This window comes from Oryzias melastigma, linkage group LG17 (genome assembly GCF_002922805.2).
Source record: "Oryzias melastigma strain HK-1 linkage group LG17, ASM292280v2, whole genome shotgun sequence".
In the NCBI taxonomy this organism is placed as follows: domain Eukaryota; kingdom Metazoa; phylum Chordata; class Actinopteri; order Beloniformes; family Adrianichthyidae; genus Oryzias; species Oryzias melastigma.
The window spans coordinates 4,752,867-4,775,116 of record NC_050528.1 but is presented as its reverse complement, the minus strand read 5'-3'; the positions used below and the strand labels follow the sequence as shown (position 1 = coordinate 4,775,116).

Genomic DNA, 22,250 nt, shown 5'->3' with positions numbered 1-22,250 from the left:
GGAATTTTATCAGCCTTTGGGCTGTAAGACTCTTTTTTGTTCCCATGTTTGTCTCTGTGCTAATCTGCTTCATTCAAATTTCCAAGCTAATTCGTAATAAATGTAACCCTCAGACACGTCCTTTCCTTTGTCAAAGCTTCTTTTCACTGTTTCACCAATGCCGGTCCTCCAGCAGCAGCCTTTAATCCTCCTGCCTGTGGAATTTGTGACGCTTGCTTTGGAGTCGCTGAGATTCATCTGGAAATTAGGGTTTCTGTCACGTTTAATTGTGTTTCTGCCCCTCACACAGCAGTGACTTTTCATTTTCAATAACTCTGAAAATCATTAGGAATTGTGGAGGCCAAAAGAGCCAAAATTATGTGTTGTACAACAAATAATGAGCATGGGGTTCGGTTGCATTAACAAACCAAAAAACTGGATGCATAATTTAAAATAGATTGAAGAAAAACAGGTTTTCCCACAATTTGTTTGATTTTGTACAATTTCCTCCGTTAGCCGCTCAGAACGGGTCCGAATCGTCCACAAGAGAAGCTAAACTGGAGTGATGTGCAAAATTGTAAGTTGTATTTGTTCAAACATGATGAGAAATGCAAGCACTGACAGCTCTGAAAGGTCCCTTCTGGCATAAACTGGGGTGAAATGGCAAATTTGCACCTTCGACGTCTGACGGTTTCCAGACGCCAAAGAGCAAAATAAGAGAAAATTCTATTTCTTAGCAACTGAATTCTATCCAATTACCCAGAAAGGTAAAGTGGCACCAATGGTGGCTGCTTCACAAAACACAAGAAACCACATGCTGCATGTGATTGATGAGGCCAAAAACCCGCTGCTCTACACTTGGACATGATTTATTGATCGGCGATGAAGCAATCGCAGGAAGAGAGGAATAGCTTTCAAAAGCAAATGGATCAAAGCTGTCGTAAATAACCTTAAATAAAGACCTCCCACAATCCATTTCTTCCTGCATTGCTTATCGGTATTATTCTTAAAATAAAAAAGAGGAACATTCAGAATCAATTCAGAAAATAATTTAATCAGGTCTGCACCTGTTTGTTGTTTTTGTCGTTTATTTTCATTTTCAAAAAGAATTCAAATTAATCAATTATTAGTAGGATTGTGACTTCAACTTGATCGTCATTGTACTAAAATCCAAAATATAATAAGGTCTGCATTGTGTGTAATATTATTAATTTTTTTTTAGTATTGATCAGCAACAGCAGGTGTTCGTCAGAGAATAATCTGGGGTCACATCGGGATCAGCTTAAAGTGAACGAAAAAACTGATTGAAAACTTGAAATATAGACATTGTACTGAAAAAATGAAACTTTGAGAACAACATATAAATAAAAGAAAATGAAAGTTCAAAAGAAATGTTTTTGGAAATTTTGAGAAAAAACGGAAAACATGAAATAAATCTTGAACATTTAAAAAAAAAAAGAACATTTGAAAAAAACAATAAACAAAATATGACCCCTAAAAAAATCAAAATTTGAAAATTACTGAAAATTTGAATAAAAAGCAATAAAAATTACTTAAGAAAAATACATTTTCCTTTAGCAACAGTTGCTGTTTGGTATTTTTAACGTTTTTTTCTTTTTGCTTTACTGAATCTTCACTTTCGGTCCTCAGTTTAGTTTCAATTCTGATTCTCAAGTTTATGCTTCCTAGCTGAACCTAATTTTGCATGGGGTGGCATAAGATTAATTTCAAGTTTTTTGTTTTTTTTTTTTCAAATTTCCCAAAATAAATTTTCAATTTTCTTTTTTTTCCAAATTTTCTATTTTTTTCTTCAAATTTTCTTTTTATTTTCAAATTTACAATGTTTTGTTTTCAAATTAAAAAAAGAAAAAAAAACTTCAGTTACAATGTCTATTTTTCAAGTTTTCAATCTGTTTTTTGTTCACTTTAAGCTGAGCCTGATTTGGCCCCATAGAATAACTTCCGGATTGAAGCACTTCTGAAAACAAAAGAGAGAGTTCTTTACAGATCTTCTGGGCAACCATTGACTGAATCTGAGAACTGGACTCAGTAAGTGTGATGTCACCCATGGAAAATTGTTTACTTACAGATCCAACCAAAGGAAGTCAATTCAGTCAACATTTTGTTTAATTTATTTTCTTTGCTATCCAGATGCAGCCATGAGGGAACTAGAAATTGTCAGTAAGCAGTGATTAGTTGAAGTCAGTCTAAGTAAATGTTTCTATGGCAACCACCCTTGCCAATCAAGAGTGAGGTTGTTAGAAGTCTACACCCCTACCACTTGAAAATGGGCTAAAACTAAGTCTGAATCCAAATTGCTTCCCTACCTCTCCCGATCCTCTCTATTGCTCCAATTCCTGGAGCCTTTAAAGCTGCATTGGCAACAGATTCTCACTCCCAAGTCGTCTCATAGTGACATTTGGCTAAGGACCCGCCGTGTCACTTTTTGATGTTTTGGGTTGTTTTTTTTTCGTGCTGCTCCAATTAATCAAGGCTCCCCAACCTCCGGGCCGCAAACTGGTACCAAGACTGGTATCCTAACCCTAACCAAGGCCATGCTTGGTTTGCTACCACCTTACAATGTTCCTTACTTAAGAGGAGAAATGTTGAATCTCACTCACTGAAATAAAAGGATTCAATATTGTTGACTCTGCCTTTTGCTCATGCGTTGATTCACTCTGCTCCCACTACCTGGAACAACCTACAGAAGCATCAGAAACTGTCAAATCTGCTCCCTTTAAATGCTTTTAAAATTAACTCAAGGACTTAGAGACTGCTTCATTAACCCTGTGTTATTTATAAATCTAGAAATTTAAATATAATGTAATTGTACTATTTTTGTTTTATGTACTATTATTTGGGAAATTGCTGCCTCTTAGCCAGGACTCCCTTGGAAAAGAGGTTTTTAATCACAACGGGACTGGTTAAATAAATAAATAAATAAAAAAACATAACCTGGTACCAAACTCAGATCGGTACCGGACGCATATCGATACTGGTTCTGGACATTAGGCTATTGGGTTAGGGTACCCTCCGTCCGCGTTTGGACCAAACCTCTGGACATGACCGATACCAGTGCCCTAACCCGGCAGCCTAACCCTAGCCAGGTCCGTGTCCGGTACTGCGTCCGTCAAAACGACCGGACCCCTGGTTTAATGGAAACAGCCAGCACATCACTTTTTGACATGCTGGCTATTCCCATTAAGTCAGGGATCCCCAATCTCCAGGCTGCAAACGGGTAGTGGTCCGGTACCAGGAAGTGGCCCGCACCGGTATCCCAACCCTATCCATAAGTACCAAATGCGAATTGGTACCGGACGCACATTGATACTGGTTCCAGATGCTGTGCTGGTTCCAGACGTTAGGCTATCGGGCTAGGGTACTGGTACCGGGCTGAGGTTTGGCCTGCGTCTGCGTTCAGACCAAACCTCGGGACACGGCCGATACTGTGGTACATATAATGTTACATTTTCTTTAATATCACAGGAAAATCACCCAGTATCCTTATGAATGCTTTCTTTCTGAAAATCTGTAATTTTGTTACTTTTTACTCCTTCAATGATTTATGCCAAAAACGGCCAGAAGGGGGCGCACAGGGCTTGTTTCTCTCATTCGAATAAGAGCTCTTAATGAGGAAACAGTTCAACGCATTTCCTTTCTTTCGCCTTTCAGGAGAGCAACAATACCAGTACCCTAACCAGTAGTCTAATCCTAGCCCCATCCGTGTCTGGTACCGACCAGACCCCTGATTTAATTGGCGCAGCCAGCACCTCAAATACCGACGAGTTAGGGACATCCAAAACGTCAAAAAGGGACATGGAGGGTCCTCCATTCCCAAGTCGGACTTGGGAATGAGAATGTATAGGACTTGGTGTCTAAAAGTTCTTTTAAGGGGGAGCCATAGGGACTATCCTTCCGCCCCAACGGTGATCCGCATCCCACTTGTGGGCAGAAGAGAAAACACATTTCTCTGCATGTCTTGAAAACAAAGGTGAGTGATCCAGATCACACAAGTTTACATTTACATGCAATCTTTGTATTAATCAATTTGACAATTAAATTAGTTTTTGTATGACATTTTAAAGTTATAAAACCGATGTCATGTGTTGTCTGAGCACTGGTAGCTACCCGCTAACATCTATTATCAGTGATTATTGATGACATCATTAAGTGGTAGTAACATCCAAATTTTTGTGTCCGAATTCCCCCCCCTACTCCCTAACTACTAAAAAACCAGATAATGTGGGACTATATAGCGCTCTGGATTTTAAAGGTAAATCGGACACGATGCTCACTACTTTTCTTTCATTTTTCTAAAAACCGCATCAATTTCACGGAGCGAAAATTGAATAAAAACGAACATTTCACTACGTTTATTTATGACTAGACTGTGTTCTGATGGTGAAAATGTAAAATGGTTTATTCAAAAATTACATTTACACGTTTTCTTCTTCGAAATTGTTCGACCGCAATGCATTGTGGTCTATATGCGCTAATCTAGTGAGCATTAATGTACGCTAGTTTTTCGCAAAGACTTCTGGGAAATTTCGAGTGAACTCGATTTGGAATTAGTAGATTTGCACAGCATTAGAAAATGGCAAACTCACTTTATAGTGATTGGGGGAATTCGGACACAACCAAAATTTTTTCCATATCTCTCCACTTGGAGGGATACATCCTGGGAATGGAGAAGCGGTCGAATTAATTCAGATTCTCCCAAAATATGTAATATGTGGACGTGAGACCACCTACTTTTATTGAGACCTCTGATTGGTCAGTTTATAACGAAAAAAGAAACTGAGTCAAGACAGCTGTTAATTTCTCTATAGAAGTCTAAAGGATTTTGGCTTCTTGGAGCCAGTAGGTACTTCCTGCTACGTAAAAAGCTAATTCTTCTTCTCTTCAATATATATATATATATATATATATAAATGTATATTAATTAATGGTAGAAATTTTGTACTTTAATAAGGAAGAAATCTGTACCTCAATGTGCAGTGAAACGTGACAAAAAAAATGTTCAGTAACAAAATAAACAAATAAATATAATTCTTTCACAATTTGTGGAGTAGCAAAAATGACAAAAATATTTCATGGCTTTTCTAAAAGATCATAAAAAACAGATGTCAAAAATAGTAAATTGATTTCCCGTCTTTGTAGTGTCGGAATGTTTTTATTTTTTCCTAAGTTTAGCTCAAAGCCCTCTGAGATGGCAACTCCAACCCTTTTTATGTCATTGAAGCTGCAAACATCAGTGGTAATAGACATGGACTTTTATAAAGATGTTGGCAAACATCCGTCCCAGTTCTGTTTACCGCGTCTTCTTCTATCACTCACTTATCTTATCAGTGACTTCCTGGTAGTAGACAAGTGACAGCGGAGGAGGAAAAGAAGAAACAAACAGGAAGAAAGTCAAACTGACACTCACTCCAGGAGATTTGCAACTTCTGGGGAAACAAGCAAAAAAAAAATGGAGCTGGAGTCATTTTTTAGAAACAAAAGAAGGAAATGGAACGCAGCAGGGAGGTGCTTCATGTTGATGTTTTTGTTTGCCACTTTACATTCCTTGTAAATCTTTATGGGCAGGAAATCCTGTCAAATAACCTGTGCCTCAGGGGATCGCTGTTGTAGTAAATGGGTTGTTTTGTTTATTGACCGTTTGGACGAAGACAAGGTGAAATTTTGGCGGATAATTATGGCTTCATCAATAGCTAAGCTGATTGGTAAACACGGTCAATTAAGCTTGACAAGTACTCTAATTGTTCTGCATAAATAAACATTTTCTACATCACATGTGTCAAAGTCAAGGCCCGGGGGCCAGATCCGGCCCTCCAGGTGATTCTATCCGGCCCTCCAGATCATTTTATTGTTATTAATGACCCGATGTTATGTTGCGCTTATTTCTAACTCTTATAATTTAAAAAAATATATTTTTATGGAGAGTAAAATCTTGAAAGTTATTTAAGGTTTAAGTTGATTTATTCTGGAATAATATTCCTGCCTGTTTTTATTCATAATTATGTTAAAATACGGTTTTAAAGTTTTAAAAATTGGTATTCTGCTAGCTTTTTGGACTATTATTGGTATTTACTAAGATTTTTCTTTCTTTTGGAGTTAAGCTAAAATTTCAGCTACATGCTAGTTGTTTTGGCTAATTTAAGTTTTTTTTCAATTTTTTTGATATTTTTTAGGATTTTTTATCTATTTTTTTCAGCTACATGTTAACTGTTTTGGCTAATTTAGGCTTTTTTTTCAATTTTTTGGATATTTTTTAGGATTTTTTATCTATTTTTTTCAGATACATGTTAGGTGTTTTGGCTAACCAATGATTTTTTTTTCTTTTTTTGTGTGTTTAGGCTAATTTGGCATTTAGCTAATATTTTAACTGGCTATCAGTTTCAGCGTTTTCAGCTATCAGAACTAGCATCTTCAGCGGCCAAATTCAGCTAACAGTATTGACAGTAGCATTATGAGAATCAGAAGCAACTTTATTGCCAAGTATGATTACACATACGAGGGATTTGTCTTAGTAATGATGGGGCCCAACGTGCACCGACACACCGAGGCAGCCATGCGAGGTGCCAAGGATGGGAAATGAACAAATGCAATACACACAAAAAATGCATAACAAATGTACAACAAATGTACAACAAACAACGCACAAATGTACATGCGAGCATGGGAAATCAACAAAGTCCAGAAGGAGCTCCTGGTGGAGGTTTCACACCTGCTTTTTCCTCAGTGGTTGTCAGTGAAGGAGGACAGACAGGAGGACCGTTAAACTACTGACAGGATTTCATTGGCCTGTTTTCCGTTGGCCTTGTTAAAGTCTGGCTTGCCGCCTCCTTTCTCCTTTGTCCCCTTTCCGTCGCCACGATCCGGTCGACCGCTCCGCCGGTGACCGAACTCGAAGCCGATCCGCAGCTCCCCCACCTGGCAGCGCGGCAGGATGTCTGGGATCCACTCGACCACAAACAAACCGGCCCCATTGCGTTTGGACGGTGAACTCTGAGGAAGGTGCGCAGCTCCACGGGCCCAATGGCCCGAGGGCGGCCCGCTATGGATCCGCCGGGCTGCGGGCCGGGGCATTGGAAGAGCGAGTATGAGCCGTTGGAACCTCAGCATTTCCAGAGTTGGGACCAAAACGTTTCGAAATAAATCCGCCGGAATCGTTGCCCTGATGTTCACGAGCTCCACTTTGGCAAAAGCACCAAGAACCACCACAAAAAAACAGAGTTAAAAAAAACAAAAAAAAAAAACAAAGCAGCGCTTTGGTAACGGTTAATCACCACAGGTTAATTATCACAGGTAATGCTATATATCTAGTTCATAATTATGTTATAAAGTTATGGTTTTAAAGTTTTAACAATTTACTTTTAGAGTGTTCAATAAATTTTTATCCTGTTTGGCCCGCGATCTAAGGTGTGTTTTGGATTTTGGCCCCTTGTGTGAAAATCCCCTGATCTACACGGATCCCACTAGGTTATCCAGATAGTTACCTTTATCACTCCCATAAAGGGCAAGACACTCCTCCATATTCCTCTCTGATTTCTATTGTCTCAAGTCTGAAGAGATAAAGCTCCAGCCTAAAGGACTCTAACAATGTCCTTCACTTCTCAATACCGTGTTTTGTATGCAGAGATACACCTTGACTTTGGAATTCAATTAAAAACGTTACATCCTTAAACTATTATTGTGGTAGAAGAAAGTCATAAGTGACTTTTCTAATCAGTTTTTGTGCCTTGAAGATAAAACATGCCAATCAGATTCTTCCTCCAAATTGGATTAAGTGGAGATGAATCACATGGACTAACCTGAGGGACACACACAACACATCGTACTGTTACACTCACGTTGTGCGCTACTTTGAGTAATTGCCAGAAGGTTTAGATCATCAATGCATGTTCTCAACATTATAATCAAAGCTCGAAGGCTCAGAAAACGCTGCGTCTCACTCTTCGTGTAATTTGAAGCGTGATACATTCTGAAGGCTGCTTCCATACAAACCAGATGAGCGCCGTGGGGGGGGGCAAAGCCCCGGACAGGTCGCCAGTCCATCAACGGGTGAATGACATCAAGAGGACAACAGCTGTTCACAAACCTCAAACTGTATGAATAGTTAACATTCTTTACATTTAAATACCAATTCTAACATGTTTTGATAATCCGTGGGAACATTGGACTAGAATGCAATATTTTCTATTTTATGTTTCTTCAGAAATTGATACTAAACAATCAATAAATTATATTCTTCTCATTATAATTTCTAAAAGTAAGTTAATAAAAAAGGGAGTTTGTATTTCTAAGATATACTAATTATTTACCGCAGGAACTCTTGCACCCCAAAACATTCTGGAGATGTTTTTTGCTCCAGTTTACAACATGATCATTTTTCCATCTTATATTCACACACAATATATAAAATCAGGCAAAAACTGAAAATTACATCCTGAAAAATAGGATTAATTTAGCTGTGGAAGCCCCAGAAATGTTTAATGAAAAGTTTTTACAACATAGAATGAAAGTTTTAGTTGTAATTTTATATTAACAACAAGAATGAAAGTTGTCAACAAACTAATCAACTTGTTTTGAATGAAAATACAAATAAATCCAGATTAAAGTCACACCAGGAAGCCCCAAAAATATGAATTTCTCACTGCTATTTATTTGACATTTTCCCTGGAATTTTGTTTTTTTCCTTTTTCTCTATTCCTCCTACATTTTCTTTATTGCGAAAAATAATAAAACAATTTTTTGGGAGAAGTTTGATCCGCCTGGATTTCAGGTCAGCTCGGCTGGAATCTACACAGGTGGGGGCGTGTCTGCCCGTTCTGAACTGCTCGCCATCCATGACGTCGGTGGGCGGGACTTTCACGGAGAAGTTTCTTCTCTTTTCTCGTTATTGTAGAAAATTCATGTGGGTCCCCATCCCAAAATAGAATAATGATCAGTTCACTCTTCGGATTTCTCATAGCAGACAGTCTCATTAGGCTCCGCCCCCGATAGCGGGGGCTCTGCTGCTTCATTACAGCCGTCATATTGACGTTCGTTCTACCCCTTATTTATTAAAATAAAAGATCGCTTTTGTCCAAAAACTATAAATAAACGCCAGATTATCTTTTTAATTAAAAAGAAATCTCAATCACAGAATGAAAAAAAAGAGTTTAAATAAATAAAAGAGTTTATTTTAGACAGAGTTTCATTACATTTATCTCACAGCTGCACAGCAGGACGCCTGAGAGCATTAATAAATATTAACAAACTAATTATGTTTTATTAATCTCGCACTTTAACCCATCAACATTCACAGCCCTAATATATATAAAAATATATTTATATTTATTAAATAAACCAAGCAGTAGAAGTTTGATTTTTTAGAAGTATTTTATATTCAAATTTTATAATAGGTCATTTTGACTCATAACAGGACAGTTAAACGAAATGGATTTGACAGAAAACATAAGTAAAAACCACAAAAGGCAAAAATAATGAAAACTGAACCAAAATCCTAAACTCCTGAAAGTGTGAAGCCTAAATAACTCTTTACTTTACTGAAGTATGTTGATGTTTTTGTAATTTGGCCTTTGAAATACAGGATTTATTAACATATTTGATAGTTAAATGTGTGCATTTGTATTTAAAATGCTTCCAAAATTTGTGCTTTTCGAAAAATAACAACAGATATATATATATATATATATATATTCTAATAAGGATCGTAATATATTTTCGAAGCTCCAGTGGCATGTTTTATCTAAAAATAAAATAAATAAAGTTACCTCATCCTTCATGCTTACATTGAACTTTGCTAAAGGTGAAAACGTTTCTCCTGCATGTGTGTCAGGGACATCAGAAACATTCTGGATGTTGGAGGTGTCACGATCTGTGGGTTTAATTTTCTTCTGTTCTGATTTCTATTTTTCTGGGGTTTCTGGGCAGGCTGGCTGTGACTCCGCCCACTCTCTTGTCACAGCTGCCTGCACTTGGCTAATTATCCACACTGCATTTAAGGAACTCTCCTCGTTCAGCGTCGGCTCATCTTGTGTCACGCATAGTTCTGAGTCTGTGCATCTGTAAAATCTGTTTATAAATTCTTGAGACGTCATTATATATCAAGGCTCCAGTTGTTTTCTGCATCTGCCTGCTTGTCTAATTGTTACAGGAGGTTTTGTGATGCAGATTATATTCAAACACAACAGGCTAAAACCTCAAATGAATGTAAGAGAACTGTTTTGTTTTTTCTTGTGTTTTGTTTGAAGCGATGAGACATTGTTGCGTCTGATGATTCATGAACTCTGATGCAGTCCATCTGGTGCAACATGGTTCTCCAAACCGAAACAAATCCACTCAGACCTCACAAACAGAGTCTGACCATTCAGAAATTTACATGTAAACATCCTTAAAATATTCTTCTGTAAAGACCTTCGAGATATCCTGTTCTATTTCTGTTCAAGAATCCTTTTATTCTTTAGGCTATTTTCTCTTTGTTGACTAAATGTTCAACATCTGTAATGAATGCTGTCATTACAGATGTTATAAAATGTTGTGAATTATTCCTAATTCCTCTAGAAGAGACGATTATCTGCATGAGGATCAGGAGATTTCAAAATGAGACGGGAAGCTGTGGGAAAACATGACAGAAGAATGGAAAACAGATCTTGTTTTTATTAGCTGAGTGTTTGATTTATTATATTTTGTTCAGATTTCCTTCATTAAAACACCAAACGTCATCAGTGTTTCATTTAGGTAATTACAGTAGCTTGAATTGAAATGATTTCTTTGGAGAGAAAGTTAATTTTTATCTGTAGAAATTTGTTTCTCGGCATGTAAACCTGCAGTGCAGATGATCTTTTTCTGCTCTGCTGGAGGATTCGTAACAGATCTGGTTAATCGGATATAACAAGCCATGCCAAACCTTTTTTTTTTTTGAATGGTAAAATGAGGAATTTCACTAGTCAGAGTTCTGCTATGACCATTTTTTTACATTTTATTTTAAAAAATATTCCCGGTAGTGTTGGAATTATGAAGTTTTTAACCAAAATCCCACAAACTAAATGTCTTAAAAAACAAATTTTCATGTTGATCTGAAGCCTCTGTTTCCAAAATCTCCTCTGGGGGGCGTGGCTAATGCCACGTCTGAGTATGATAGCTCTGAAAACTCATAAAAAAGATTGTCATTTTAAGGGGGACTTTAAAATACAAACTTTTGGTTCTTTTTAAGACCCATCATGATCATCTTTTGATCAATTGTAAAAGTTGTTTTTTATGATTTTGCCGTTTTTTAGCTAAAATATAAAACTTTTGTTTTCTAGTACACACTTTCGGAGCGGCAGGAGTTCATCGGAAATTTACATGGGAGTTGTGGACTTGACTGTTTAGATCCAGATTCCAGTTCGGAGTGGGAAAACGAAGACGTTCATGGATCTATTTGTCTGACAGTGGATGCATCAGAATGCAGTGGAGTTCACCACAAACACGATCTGTAACAATCTGCCGTTTTTCATTCGCCTCTGATTCCTCATGAGTAGAAAAAAAATACTCAGAAATTAAATTTTGAGCCTGATTTTCTTTACATATGTCCCCAATAAAAAAAAATTTAAAAATCCCCCAAGAACATGTTAAAACACCAAAAACGCTGTTTCTCATCAGAGTGGGTCTATGGCCCAGAAATACACAAACCCCATTACACTACAAACAGATTTCTGTTTCTAATTTTCCTTTCTTTTTTTGTGTCCAAAGTTTTTGTGACTTTTAGAGTTGTAGCACTTTTACAAACTCATTTAGAACACATCCAAAGTAAAATTCTAAGAAAAATAAAACGATGAAGATGAAGCCTTTCACATAAATCTAAAAACAGTCCTAACATTTCATTTGTAAATAACCAACACTTGATTCACCGAGGTAAATTGAATAAACGATCATCTTTTCCACATGCTGTTATTGTTTTAAATGGTTATAAAAAGCTCAGCTGGTATTATACCAATTAGCAATGTCTGAGTCTTACCTAGAGCAGTTTTTTTTTATCTCAATAGAAGGTTTGGCTTCATCTATTTACCCGGAATGTAATAAGTCAATAAATGAGATGCTTCATTCAGAGAGACGAGCTGAAGGGCTTCAGTCTTTTGTGTGTTTGCCTGTCTGACTTCATAAAGCAGAGTGCTCTCATTCCATTGTCGCTCCAGATTAAATAAATATGGGAGGTAATTAGATTTATGCATTTGCTTTAAATAATTCATTCAGTGTGTTTTTAACACCAGTCCAACAAGCTTCACAGCTGCATGACAGCTCAGCAGAAACGCATGTCCTAGTTAACACTCGCCGCCTTCAGGCCCAGTTTTTTACAGAAGGCTTTAAGGTGACAGAAATTCAGATTTATTTTGACATTTTGCTCTCTTATTAGATGACCTACCAGGTTAAAAACTCTTTAAGACAAAGACTGTTTGTTGAACAAACATTTGTTGACCTCCCTCAGGAAGTAATTGTTTGTTTTGTTATTTCAACACTAAAGATTCAAAGTTCTTGTCAGTTTGTCCTACAGGATTTAAATGTGGGGACGGTTGGAGATGCAGCAGATCAAGGCTTGAGAAAAACTTAAAAAGATGAAAGTAATTGAACATTGGAGACACGAGGATCAGAGACAAACTTTGAGGTGATTAAATGAAATAGAAATAGCTTTAACCATAAGAGAATAATGCAGTCTGGTTAAATGCAGATGGATATGTTGGGCTGTGACAAGCATCCAAATACTTTGATATTAACGGTTCTGAAACATTGAGCATGAATATTTACTACGTCTGAGATTCATGTTCGTGATCTTTATGAGTACCGTATTTTCCGGACTATAAGTCGCGCTTTTTTCATAGATTTTCCAAGGGTGCGGCTTATACTCAGGAGCGACTTATATGTGATTTTGTTAGACATAAATAGGCTCATATATTTATTTTCCCCACTTAAACCAGTTGCCTTTTGGCGGTTGATTCCCAATAACAACCACTAGAGGGCACTGTAGGTTTGTGTATCAGTATCGCCTGCTGTCAGCTGACAGAAACACAGAAGAAGAAGTTACGTTCAAAACAAACGTTCCTGAAAATCTAATCATTCTCCTCATGGATGTTATGGTGCTTTTGTCATTTGCATCAAGACATTATTATTATTGTTTTTATTTTTCTCTCCTTGGGCTAATGCTGGACAACAAGCCATCAAACTGGGTTATAAACAGACAGAAGAGCAGCTAAAAACTGTCATTTAGATGCAGCTCCTTCAGGCTAGAAGGTAACGATCGGAGTAAGAAAAAGACAAAAAACTGCTGTCCTGAACCCAGAATGGAGAGATGATCATAGATGCTTTTGTGGAGTTCTTTAAAATAAATAACTTAACCTCTCAACATCATTCGTATCTTCTGTGTATTTTAAACGAGATAAACAACCAAAGCCTCCATCATGTAGCGATGAGGCTAAAAACTTCAGACAGCTTCTCGAATAGGAGTGTCTAGTTTATGAACACATTTTTGGACAAGCATTGAGCATTAAAATAGACGCACATCAAAAGATTCAGCAGACTCGAATTTGACGCATGAATCACATTTGACGTCAAATGCAACGTTACGTCGGGGTTGTTGAATTTGTTCATAAATGTTGGACTATTTTCTTAGAAGTGCGACTTATACTCCAGAGTGACTTATACATGTTTTTTTCTTCTTCATTATGCATTTCTTGGCTACTGCGACTTATACTCCGGTGCGACTTATAGTCCGGAAAAAAGTAGTAAACAGAGTTTGATCAGATTTACAAGATCATTATTGAAACAGATCAGTTTCAGATCAATCATCATCACGCAATCAACTCAAGTAGTTATTCTTACTAGAATAACTAGTAAGAATAAAAACTTAGGCAATCTAATTATTGCTCTAAAATGCTGAAAAATAATGAATTTTAAGGACATAAACTAACCAATCCACTATTGTCAGAAGTAAATATATCCGTGAAGTAGTGCTGGATATACATCATGTCTCTATCATCCCATTTCTCCTCTAGCGTTTATATCATTGCTAAGATAATTTGATCAATTATTACACCAAATATGTCATTATCAGATCCTCCAGGATTTTGCGCGATTTGCTGTGCACCCGGCAACTTTTTATTTTCACCGCCACTTTACTAATCTACTGTGACAACAGTCATGGATGATGACGCAGCTTCATGTTTCCCTTCTGACTCTTTACCGGGAGTCGAGCTCTCTTTCATTTTCTCTCTGACTTTTTTCTCTACAAGATGAACGGACACTCCGCGGGGTGGTGGCTGCGCGCAAACGTGAACGCGGCGGAGTGAAGTTGTGCTGCGTGTGGCGGAGTGGAGCGGTCTGTCATTTTGCGCGGCAACATTTGGAACATTTCCACTTTCTGTGGAGAACATGGAAATCTGAGGATTAATCTGATTATGCTGTTTTTTATGTTTATAATTCTTCTTTAACAATCCTGGTACATCACCTGACCGTCCTGAGAGAGGATCTCTCATTCATGTGGACATCCTTGAGGTTTCTTATTTGTCCCAAAATGTGTTTTTTTGTTTTTTTTTTTCTCACCGAGAAGGAGGGTCTAAATCAGAGGTGTCAAACTCAATCGCACAGGGGGCCAAAATCCAAAACACACCTTAGGTCGAGAGCCGAACAAGATAAACATTTATTGAACAGACTAAACTAAGACTAAATTCCAAAATAGCCTAAAAAACTGAAAAAAAGCCTGGGTTAGCCAAAACAGCTAGCATGTAAATATTAGCCTAACTCCAAAAGAACCGAAAAAACTAAAAAAAAAAAAAAAAAAAACCTAAATTAGCTAAACAGCTAGCATAAAGCAGAAAAAACTGCCGAATTTTAAAATAGCTTAAAAGAAAAAAAGCCTAAATTAGCCAAAATAGCTAGCATGTAGCTAAAATATTAGCTAAATTAAAAAATGGACTAAACAACTAAAAAAAAGACAAAATTTGGCAAAACAGCTGGCATGTAGCTGAAATATTTGCTAATTACAAATTACCCTAACAAATCTTTGTGAATACCAATTTTTAAAACCATAACTTTTTAGCGTAATTAGGAATAATAAAAAAGCAGGAATATTATTCCAGATTAGATGAACCCTAAATAATTATCAATATCTTAAGTCTCCATAAAATATATTTTCTCAAAATTCAAAAAATTAGAAATGCACTCAAGATAACAACCATTAATAACAATAAAATAAAATGATCTGGAGGGCCAGATCCGGCCCCCGGGCCTCGACACATGTGGTCTAAGGGCAGGGATGCACGGTTAACTCAGTTTAGCAACGAGCTACTGTTTACATGTCATGACTGACTTTATGTCTTTAAGCCCACTGAGACGTTTGCATCGTGATATTGGGCTAGATACATTGAATTGAATCACGCCTGAAAGCAGCAAAGTTCAACGCCAATCATCAACTTTCTCATCCAAACTCTGCTCAAGGACAAAGGAGAGAGGTAACGAGAGTCAACAGAAACTTAAGCCGGTTTAATGCGACCAGCTCTGAGATTTGAACCAGGAACCGTCTAGCTGGAAGTTCATGGATCTTTAAACTACAACAGAAATGAAGTCGGATCCAAAATGAAGTTTAATTGTTACTACATGTGTTGTTTGTCCAGCTTCTTTTTTAAGTTAATTAATTAAAAGAGATTTCAATAAAATTTGATTTAATCAAAAATGTTTTGAATGATCCAGACTAATATTTAAATAAGTCTCCATTTCATTTGATCTGGAGTGAATAAATATCTGCTTTTTATTAGATTTCTCTTTACTTAACCTTTATCCCAGTTGAGTTGTGTGTCAGTTTTGTATGTGAAGGGTTCCTCTCCTCTGGGGAAGCTCACCAAGTTGCTTTTTGACAGCTCACTAACCTTTTCTTTTTTTTTTACAAAATTGCTGCAGCTCTGCTTTTGTGATGCTTCGGGTTTATTGTGCTCAGGATTTTAGATAATAATAATAATAAAAAAAACAACAACAGATACACTCCTCGGTTCATTAGCAGATGATTGTCTGGTGTCACTAATTACACCAGTTGTGATTAATCTCATTATTTCTCTTTAAAATGAGATCACAGGGGTGCAATTACCTTTTGACCACAGATAATTACGTTCATGTGTTTGTGAAGAAGAAACCATTTATGCAATCATCACATCTGACAAATAATCACCCGAGGAATGTTTTCTACAATTCCCTGAAGAGAATTGGCCCGTTGATCTGAAGCGTTGCTGTTAATTTGATTTCACCTTTGTCATCTTCAAGGTCTCGGATAGCTGAGGCAGATTATTTGTGTTTGGTTTTCCAAAGAAAAAAACTAAAAAATAAAGCTACACTTCACTTCAGTGACAGCTTGATATGCAGCAGAAATCCTTGGCTCTTGCAGGAGATGACAGGGCCAGACACACATCAGCTGATTAGAGCTGGCTTTTGGCCGAACGCATTTGAGTTTTCTGCGAGAGCACTATAGGAGAGCAGGTGACAACCTTGGGGAAAGTGCTCCTCTGCTGCTGCTGATGCCATCTCCCCGGGCTCTCCAAATGAATATCCCATGAAATCATGCTGCATCCTGTTAACACGAAGGAGGATTCTAGCCCCACAACTCCAGCGATAATTCATTATTTCAGGGTTATTTATAGTCACATGTACCATGTCAAGGTTAGAACTTCAGATGAGGAACATCGTGGAAGTTTAAAACTGAAGACACTCTGTATTAACCAATAATACAGCTTCACATCTTTTAACAAGAACACAGAAGACTGATCATCATTTATCTATTTGAACTTCATCACAGTGTCTACCAATTCACTTTAAGATTCTCATATTTGTTTTTCAATCCTTGCATGGCTGTGCACCTGTCTACCTGAAATGCTCCAGCCTTAAGTTCCCTCTCGTCCTTTTAGGTCGGCTGCTTCTAAAAGCACCAACAACCAAGTGCATGCTTACAGGCCGGCTCTAAAGGTTTTTTGTGTTTTTTACATGTTTTTGAGGCATTTTTCTGATGGAGGGCATATATGAAAAATTTTTGTTTAAAATTCAATTTTATTCAAGTCATGAATAAGGAAAAATTAGACAAAAGATGTTTAAAAAGAGTCTATTTGAGACGTATGTAACATATCACTTGTTAAACACATCAGAAATGCACATATAACACGTGTCAAAGTCAAGGCCCGGGGGCCGGGGCCGGCCCTCCAGGTAATTATATCCAGCCCTCGAGATTATTTTATTTTTTGTTATTAATGATCTGATGTTATCTTGTTCTTATTTCTAACTTGTATAATTTTGACTATAACAGCATATAGCTGAAATATTAGCTAAACTCCAAAATAGCAAAAAAAAAAACAAAATAAAAACATTAGCCAAAACAGCTAGCATGTAGCTGAAATATTAAACTCCGAAATAGCCTAAAAATCAATAAAAGCCTAAATTAGCTAAATTAGATAGCTTGTAGCAAAAATATTAGCTGAACTCTAAAATAGCCTAAATGAGAAAAAAAGCCTAAACTAGCCAACATAGCTAGCATGTAGCTGAAATATTAGCCAAACTCTAAAACAGCCTAAAAAAGCCTAAATTAGCAATACAGATAGCGTGTAAATATTAGCCGAATTCCAAAACAGCCTAAATACAAAAAAGCCCAAATTTGCTAAAATAGTTAGCATGTAGCTGAATTATTAGCTAAACTCCAAAATAGCCTAAAAAAAAACTTAAAAAATCCCCCCAAGAAAATTTTAAAAAACTATCAGAATGCCATTATAACTTTTAACTTTACTACACTCTGACTCCATATAATGTAAAATAACGACTAATCGACTATGAAATTAGTCACCGACTATTTTAATAGTCAACTAGTCATCGATTAGTCGACTAATCCTGGCAGCTCTAATTGGAAGATATACTGTAATGTGCATTTAATATGAAAGTGTTTTGTTGATCACCGCTAGCTCAAAGGAGGAAGTGTCTGTGGCAGCACAGACTCTTCCTAGAAGGGGCTGTTCCACTTTGTGATATCAGCACGTGAGAGCTCGCTGGTTTTGGTGGGTTGGGAGGGGCATGTGCTCAGAACGCAGGTTTTTATAGCAATGCTCAGAAATGCGTGAACTGATCAAAATATCACTTTAGGGTTCTTCATAGTGAGGAATGTACATTATAAAGACACTTAAAAGATCAAAAAGTCGAATATGATTGGTATAGGCCCTTTTAATATAGCGACAAAATAACATTTTTTAACCTGATGACAAAGCCTCAAGGTTTCTTTGAGAATTTAGCGACCTGATTGGATTTTTTCATTAAGGTAGAACGAAGGTCAATAAGAAAAGAGAAACACATGAATTGATACAATCCCAGAAACATTAAATAACGTATTGGAAGATTGAAATCCTAAATTCTTTCAAAATTTTTACACCAAAACAGTATAAAAAAAAGCGATTTTTTTTATAATGTCAAGGTTTGTACACGTCACTTTAGTGCCCTTTTCAACCCATGACAGAATGTTTTCCTTGTTGTCTGGTTGTACAGTTTTAAACAATGAAACCATTTCATGCTTCAAGAACCAGGATACATCCTGGAGAGGTTTCCCCTCCATCGCAGACATTATAGAAAACTAAAAGGCATGATTGCATGCTCGCTCACCTAAACACACAATCAAGAATTGCCCCTACCAACCTGCATCTCTGAATCGGGAGAGGAGGTCAGAGTAGTCGCACAAATTGCACGATAATTGGCGAGATCATCCAAACAGAAGGACTCCAGTCACGATTTAAGAGTGAATCTTCTTAGTGAGTCATCAAGGGTACACCACCACATCACTGCCAGCTGTGTGGCCAATATGCTCCTCCTGATGTCTGCATATAAATCCGTCTGCACAATGCTTTCGACTGCCTCTCGCTTGCACAGTGATTGCTGTGATTACCGACTGTGAGATGAATTGAAAATAATGAAAATGTTCACGCCGTGAAGCTGCAGCAGGTGTTGTTTTAACGACAAAGAATGGAAACCTTTCTTAAACAGTTTTCTCATTAACTTCAGCTGTATTTCCTCTGTATTTATTTTCAGAACTGCAATGTTTAATCTAAAATGACAGAACTTGTATTCAGCTGGATTAAAGAAACTAAAAATGAGGCTTACCCCATCTGTGGACGGTCACATGACACTTTCTAAACCAGGGGTGTCAAACTCAGTCGCACGAGGGGCCAAAATCCAAAACACACCTTAGGTCGCGGGCTGAAAAGGATAAATATTTATTGAACACTCAAAAACTACATTTTGAAAACTTTAAAACCATAACTTTTATGAACTAGATATATAGCATTACCTGAGATCATGCTAGTGTGAATCCTGTGAGCTGAATTTGGCCGCTGAAGATGCTGAAATTTATAGCTGAAGATGTTGAAATTGATGGCTAAAAACACGGAAGCTGATAGCTTAAAATGCTGAAGTTGATGTCTGAAGTTAATATCCAGCTAAAATACTTGCGAAATTTGAAATTATTCTAAAAAAACCTAAATCATTATAACCAAAATATTTTTTTAAAAGACGTGTCTAATTTTGAGAAAGAAGCTAGCATAAGGCTAAAATATTAGCTAAACTAGGCTATGAAACTGAAAAAAGTATAAATTAGCCAAAACAGCTAGCGTGTAAACATTACCCTAAATCTTAAACGGCCTAAAAATACGTGAAAAAAAAAAAACTAAATTAGCGAAACAGCTAGAATGTAGCTGAAATATTAGCTAAATGACAAATTAGCCAAAAACTGGTAAAATCTTCAATTTAGCCAAAACAGCTAACATGTAGATTAAATAATAGCCTAGAAAAATAGAAAAAAGTCTAATTTTGCCAAAACAGCTGGGATGTAAATATAAGCCTAACTCTAAAACAGCAAAAAACATTTTTAAAAACCCTAAATTAGACAAAACAGCTAGCAAGTAGCTGAAATGTTAGCTAAGCTCTAAAATAACCTAAAAATTCTTCGTAAATGCCAAAATAGTCCAAAAAGCTAGCAGAATGACAATTTTTAAAACCTTAAAACTGTAACTTTTTAACATAATTATGAATAATAAAAAGCAGGAATATTATTCCAGAATAAATCAACTTAAACCTTAAATAACTTTCAATATTTTACCCTTCATAAAAATATATTTTGTCAAAATTATACAAGTTAGAAATAAGCGCCAGATAACATCGGGCCATTAATAAAATAAAATAAAATGATCTGAAGGGCCGGATATAATTACCCGGAGGGCCGGATCCGGCCCCCAGGCCTTGACTTTGACACATGTTCTAAACTATTAAAATCGTTTTCTTTTTTATCAGGGCTTTGCAGACATCTCAGTAGCTTTCTCTTGGAGTGATTTCCATTAACGTCACGAACCCCTTAGATTTGTGGCAGTAAAACCTTCCTGCTCAATATCAGATAGCTCTTCAAGCGAACGTCAGGGGGACGGAAGCTGCCAGGACAACAACAATGCAATATTCTCCAAATTGCTTTAGTTGCCCCCCCTCTCTTAATGTGAAGTGTGATAACTGCAATTGAGGAAGCTCAATTATGTGTGTTAGGCAACACTTTATTTTATTGCGAGAGCTCCCAGGAATGTGACAGCTTTTGTGTGCTTGCATCGTCACATTTCATTCTTTCAAGCTTGTTGAATATATTTAGGATTTGTCCCTTTATATTAAAGATATAAACAGTATGTGGGAATTGGGTTTTTTTTTTTCAAACAATCAAAGTAATAGAATGAAAAACACAAACAAATTATACACAAACATATCTGTGATGGAATGAGATGAGGTTTTTTTTTCTCCCATGTTAAGCAAAATTAATCATTTTGTAGAAAATTACAAAGTTCGGGTTGTAAATAGGTCAACCAAACATAACTAACACGACTCTAAGCACAACTTAACTTGACAAAACAACGAAACAAACAAACTGACCTCAAAACGAGGCGGCTAATGTGGTGGATCCGACCATTGACAAAAATAGGGGGAGGAAACTACACGATACACCAATATAAAATAAATCAGTTTATTAAAGCTTATGTTTATTCAAAATAAATTAAACAAATAAAATTCACCTAAAGATTTTTATTTTAATTAAATAACCAAAACCTTAAAGCAGGGGTCCCAAAACTACGGTCCGTGGGTCGGATGCGGCCCACCTCTACATTTGGCCGGCCCCCAAACAATATCAGAGACCCATGGTTTTTAATATACATTTTTATATATTGCATTCCTAGGTTTAATTTTAATCCCCTTATTCTTATTAAGCACTGAATTGTCTCTGTACACCAGGGGTCACCAACACGTCGCCCGCGGGCGACCTGGCGCCCGCGAGCTCCACATCAGTCGCCCGCAGGCCTCTTCTAAGAATTAGTGATGGGTCGGTTGCGAACGAAACGGCTCTTTGAACCGGCTCTTTGAAGTGAACGACGCGAGCCGGCTCCTCGCTGGGAGCCGGAAGTCGGGAGCCGAGTCTTTTCTCTCTCACTCCCTTTTTTTTCCGCATGTCGCACGTGATTGGTCAATGTGTTTGTACCTTGTGTGTTCGCGCTGAGCAGAGGAGGAGGAGCGGTAGTTACACTCGCAGCAACAACAGTAGTAAAGCACACACGGAGGGAAAGAGAGGAAGAGAGCCAGTGGTCACGAGACAAACAAAACATTAAGACAGTGTTTCTCAAACGGTGGGGCGGGGGGCGCGAGACAGCCCGACAATCATGGAGTTTCCTTACTGGGAGCCGTGTTTTTGTTCTCTCTCACTCCCTTTTTTTCTCCTCATGTCGCACGCGATTGGTCAATATGTGTTTGTGCCGTGTGTTCGCGCTGCGCAGAGGAGGGGGTTACACTCGAAGCACAGAAGGATAGAGATAAAGAGAGTCAGTGGCCACAAGACAAACACTTTTTAATCTATATTTTTGTGTTGTGGTTTGCAGTGTTTTATATTGTTTTCAAGTTGAATTTGTTCACAAAGAGATGGTTAAAAATTTGTTTAACAGCTCTGTTGAATAGTAAATAGTTGATTTTTGTATTTTATTATAATTGTTTATTTATTTTTCTATTTATATGAATGAAATAAAATCATATTTACAAAAAAAACAAGTTTTTTTATTAGTAATTCATTTTGCGCACAATTTTATATAATTGTTGATAGTAAATTACTTAAAGCAACAAAACAACCTAAAAAGCCGTTTGGGAGCCGAAAGAGCCGGTTCTTTTTGGTGAGCCGATCCGAAAGAGCCGGCTCCCTTGAAGGAGCC

At 37.1% G+C, this 22,250-nt stretch overlaps 1 protein-coding gene across 3 annotated transcripts in view; it reads right to left on the bottom strand.

Moving 5' to 3' along the window:
* Window positions 1–22,250, bottom strand: part of LOC112147323 (corticotropin-releasing factor receptor 2) — a 181,867-nt gene that overhangs the window by 105,742 nt on the left and 53,875 nt on the right. The window contains exon 1 of one of the 3 annotated variants that reach the window (XM_024273621.2): window positions 19,129–19,203. The exons of the other annotated variants lie outside the window; for them this stretch is intronic. The gene's annotated coding sequence lies outside the window, so the exon portion shown is untranslated. Of the gene's footprint in view, window positions 1–19,128; window positions 19,204–22,250 lie in introns of those variants that run through there. 3 annotated transcript variants of the gene reach the window in all.